We start from the raw sequence: 5374 nt of genomic DNA, 5'->3' as shown, positions 1-5374 counted from the left end.
CGCTCCCGCCAGCGCCCCTCCCCCTGGCCGGCCGGGACCCGCGGCCGCGCCCACGCCCCTCTGCGCCCTCGCGCCCCGCCTTCGGCCGCCCTCGGCTACGCGCCCTGGCCCTCTCCGGTTCCCCCTCTCTCCAGCTGGACCAGCATCCCAAAGAAATGCGAAGGAAAGCCCCTTTCTCGGGGAGGTCCAGGCTTCGTCCTCCGTGCACGCGAAAGGCGCTACTGCTGGGCTTGTTTCTAGAACCTGGACGGTCTAACGTTAGGGTGTGGGGCAGAAAGTTGGGGAACAGCGAGGCCACCGGGGTAGCGGGGTGAGGCTGTCCCCTCCCCGAGAGTTAGAGACTGGTCCCAAGTTTTCAAGTGCGTGCGCCTGCTGGCGTTGGATGCTAAGCAGGGCTTTTGGGGGGGGGGGGGGGGGGGGGGGGGGCGGAGCTGGGTGGCTCGGATCCCGGATCACCATTAGACACCGACCCTACTGAACTCAGGGCAAGAGTAATTTTAAAACTTTGGAATCGTCCAGAAGAGTTGCTGTTTGTTTTTTTTGCGCGCGGGGGGGGGCGGTTAAATAGACTTCTTTTTGTTGGAAAGCCTTCCACGTCCCCACCCCAACCCCAATGATCAGGTTGACTTCTGTTTTAACACCACAGAAAGAGCTTCGCTCTTGTAAGACTGTCATTGCCTCCAATCAAGCTGCCTTGGGGTCTACCTAATTAGAAAGGCCGTGTTGCTTTATTGCCTTAAAACATAAGCTGGTGCTGAGTGGAGCTCGGTGGGCGGAGGGGGAGGACGGAAAAGGCAGTGGAACTATCCTCAGCCGGTTCAAATGACACACCACCATCCTATCGCCCTAGTTACTGAAAGCGACAGAATACTGTCTGGGCAGGCACCGCCACTGCACAGACTGCGGTCCTGAGAACTCGGTAGCACCTTGGAACCAAGCCTGTACTACCAGGCCTGTAATCCCAGCTACTTTGGAGGCTGAAGCAAAAGCACCTTCTCTCAAAATAAAAAATAAAAACAAGAAGCCAAGTATATTGGCTCATACCTATAATCCTGGCACTCAGGAGACTGAGGCAGGAGGATCACCATGAGTTCAAGGCCACCCTGGGCTACAGACCACATACACACACACACGTACAAAGGGAGGGGTTGGAGATGGAAGCTCATTAGAGCACTTGCCTAGCATGTGCCAGGCACTGGGTTTAATTCCTAGTACAAGAAAAAGAGAAGAGGGAGAGAAAGCAAAGCACTTGAATAGATGTCTCCAAAGAAGGCACAGAAATGATCAGCTGAGGACCGGGGAGATGACTCAACGGGTAATGCCAAGCAAGCCTCATGACCCAAGTTTGATCCCCAGAATCCATGTAAAAGCTAGATGTGGTAGTGCAAGGCTGTGATCCCAGCACTCATAGGGGAAATAGGAGGCAGAGACAGAATCATCTGGGAGATGGTGGCCCAGCTAGCCTGGTATAAGCAGCCACAAAAACAATGAGAGACCCTGCTTCAAAACACAGTGAAGGCTAGGACCAACTCCCAAAAGTTGTGCTCTGACCTCCATACATGTGCCATGGCATTTACATGCCAGTACTCACACATACACCACAAATACACACATGCACACACAAATGGTTGACTGACACAAGAAAGAACGTTCATCTTCATCTTTTTTTTTTATTTATTTATTTATTTTGGTTTTTTGTCTTTTTGATCTCCCTGTAGCCTCAGCTGTCCTGGAACTCACTATGTAGACCAGGCTGGCCTTGAACTCACAGAGATCCGCCTGCCTCTGCCTCTCAAGTGCTGGAACTACAGGCGTGCGCCACCACGCCCGGCTCATCATCATTAATTTTTAAAGAAATATAAATCAAAACTTCAATGAAATGCAATCCAATAGGATAGCTACATATATTTTAAAAAGTGTTGAAGAGGATGGGAGAAATTGGAACCCTTGTGTATCGGCTGGTGGGAATTTAAGAAGATTGGCTTCTACATGTATCACAGCCTGTACCTGAAGGTGAAGGGGAATGTGTTCAAAGTCAAGCAGATTCTCCTGTGGAACACACTCAAGTTGACAAGGCTGGCAGGAAGCTGCTGGCTGATCAGGCAAGGCTGGAAGGTGTAAGACCAAGGAAATATGCAAGCAGGCATGGTGAAGAGGGCCTCCAGGCCGGAAAGAGGAAATCAGCAAGACTCTGTTCAAGGAGGAAAGGACCAAGAAATGAGGCTCTCCTCTCATGTCTGCATATAGTGGCCTTGGGGATAGATCATGTGGGTCAATCATTAAAATAAGCCTTTGTCTATTTGATGATGGATTGTGCATGTACTTAATGTCACTGAACTATACACTCTAAAATGGTTAAGATGTGGTGGCTCATCCCAGTGTTCAGAATGCTAAGGCAACCATGAGTTTGAAGGTACCCTGGGACAGAGTAAGGCCCTGTCTAAAAACAAATGAACAAAACAAAAAACCCAGGTAAATACATTCTCTATATATTTTAATACACATATACCCTCAGAGGTTCTGAAACCAGACCAGGGCTCACACCTGTAACCCCAGCATTAGGGAGGCGGAGGCCAAAGTTTACTACAAGTTTGAGACAGCTTAGGCTATCTAGTGAGCTTAAAGTATTGAGTGAGCCTCTGAACCTTGACTCAAAACACAACATAAAAGTTTTGAGAGAGGAATTACAAGATTAAAACCAATCAAGAAGTTATGGTGAGCCAGCCTGACACTAGCTTAGCAATTCTTCTTCTTTTTTTTTTTTTTTAAAGATTTTTACCATTTTTAATTATATGTGTGTATGTGCACTTGAGTGTGCCCATGGAAGCCAGAAATGGGTGTCAGATGCCCCTGGAGCTGGAGTTGCAGTTGGTTGTAATCTGCCTGACATGGGTGCTGGGAACTGTACTTGGGTCCTCTGAAAGAACAGCACACACTCTTAACCACTGAGGCTTAGCAATTCTTTCAAGGATAACTTGAAATTAGATAACTTTTCCCCATCCTCGCCACTTCCAATTGAATGGGTTGGGCCCAAAGTGGGATCACACAGTTTTCTGTACTGCACCTCCTCTGAGTCTCCTCAGACAGGTACAAAGACTAAAGATTGTGATCACATGCAGATCATCCACTGACAAAGACTTCGCTGGTCAAGAGCTCTGGGGGAACCTGAGGCTTGGGCTGGGGCCCAGGGAGAGGAAAAGAGAAAGGCATGAAGAAATGGTCTGGAAAGGACTGAGGCATACAGCTGAAGATGCCTTGAATGCCTCAGAGAAGAAGGGCTGCAGGGCCTCCAGGTGGCACCCAACCTTCCCCACCTCCAGAAGCAGCAGCTGGCTTCTGCAATCAGGCTGCATTTCTAGAGCCCCAAAGAGGCATCATCTCATCCCACACTTACCCTAGCCTGTGCTAGTGTCTCTTTTTTTACAGCTGAAACAGCCCAGTCACCCTCAACAATTCCATTTTCTTCAACCTTACATCCCTCACCTTGTTCTGTATCTACCTTTAAAATGCATCTCAAGTTGTGGGGTGTGGTGGCTAATGCCTGTAATCCCAGCAATTGAGAGGCTGGGTTCAGAGGATTTCAAGTTCAAGGCCAGCCTGGGCTACATGAGTGAAACTGAGGTCAACCTGTCTAAAGCTATATAGCAAGAACCTAGCTATAAGTAAGTGAACAAATAAATAATAAATAACTCAAACTTTACTTTTCTCCTGCTTGCACCCTGCCCCATCCAAAAAGGCCACTACAACCCATGTGAATGGGGCAGTAACCCTCCATGTAGTCTCCCCATGACCACCTATGCTCCCTCTCCCTGCCCCAGGCTCCAGCCAGAGCACCACAAAGCACAGATGGGAAAGCAGTAAACTGAACACTGGTTCAGTCTTTTCCGTTACTGCCTGGCAAGAGTCTGCAGACTGTGAAGAGGCAGAGCGGCAGGGCAGAATGCTGGAGGAGAGAGCCACCGTTGGCTGGGCTGCCAGCTGGGATCATTGCAAACCCTCCAGCTCTGACAGTCTGCACTTCCCTTCCAGCTGGCAGCCAGAGCGGTCCAGCAACGATTATGGTCCCCCTCACCTCCCGCTCACCACTCATTTCTTTTCTCTCCTTATGCAGCATTTTTCCCCTCCATTTCAGCCAGGCAGTTTAGGGTCTCCCCACACATTCCCATATATGGAGCTTTGTGCCTAGCATTCCATCTTCCAAAACACCCTCCTTTCTCCGTTGTGTCAGTACATTTATCTGTGTCTACTTGAAATTTTTCAAGAAGGACCCCTTTGTTCAGCAAGCATGGCTTATATGATTACTATTAGTATATTCAAGACACTGGGATATGTGCTGTAGAGAGCTGAGGTTGGGTCAGATACAGTAGGCATGTCCAGAAGTCTGAAAGGTTAGACAGAGCATTCTAGAAAGAATCTATAGCACAAGATACAAAGGGGAAGGTGGTCAGTATGCTGGGAGAGGCACAGATCAAGTGCTGGAGAAGGAAGAGAGGAAAGGAAGATGACTTGTGACTAAGGCAATGTGGAAAGTGTCCTTCGGACTGAGTGCTATAGGAAGGCTAGGACTCAGCATGAGAGGGGCTGGCGAGATGACCCGGTGGGTAAAGTGCTTGTTGCTAAACATGGTACCTGAGTTCGAATTCCCAGCACCCACATAAAAGCCTATAACTCCAGAGTGGATCACGGGGACAGTGGGGACAGGCAGATCCTGGGGGATCACTGGCTCACAAGCTCCAGGTTCAGCAAAAGACCCTCAGGTAGAGAGAGAGGACCTCCGATATTGACTTCTGGCCTCTCCACAAGCACACAAAGGCAAGGGCTCACACACATGTGTACACACATACATACATGCATGCATGTATCACACACACATACACAGAGAATATGAGAAATACTTCTTTGCTCCAGACCGCTAGACTGAAGAATGGGCTCACGGGTGCCTCAGCTTGGCCCAGCAAGGCTATGGATACAGCTGAGTGGTAAAGCACTTGACACATGCCCAAGGTTCTGGATTTGGTTCCCAGGATCTCAGGAAATCAAGTATAAATGCTTGGGTCTACAGTCTTCCAAACCAGTAGCTTTCAGGAAGAAGATCTGGGTGTTTTTTTTTTTTGTTTGTTTGTTTTTTATCTTACTACCCAGATAAATACCATGCTTATTATGGGCTTCTTAAGGAAAGGACTAGTCCCTGACTTCATTTTGTTTTTGTTTTGTTTTTAGTTTTTGGTTTGGGTTCTGACCTATTTGAGATAGGGTCTTCCTACCTACGTAACCTTGGCTGGCCTGGGATTCACTATGTAGCCCAAGATGGCCTTGAACTCCAGGCAATCCTGCTGTCTCAGCATCCGGAATGCTGGGAATACACTCATGTGCT

Source organism: Nannospalax galili, unplaced genomic scaffold (genome assembly GCF_000622305.1).
Source record: "Nannospalax galili isolate Female #2095 unplaced genomic scaffold, S.galili_v1.0 scaffold511, whole genome shotgun sequence".
NCBI lineage: Eukaryota > Metazoa > Chordata > Mammalia > Rodentia > Spalacidae > Nannospalax > Nannospalax galili.
The sequence above is the reverse complement of the archived record's forward strand: the minus strand, read 5'-3'. Positions refer to the sequence as shown.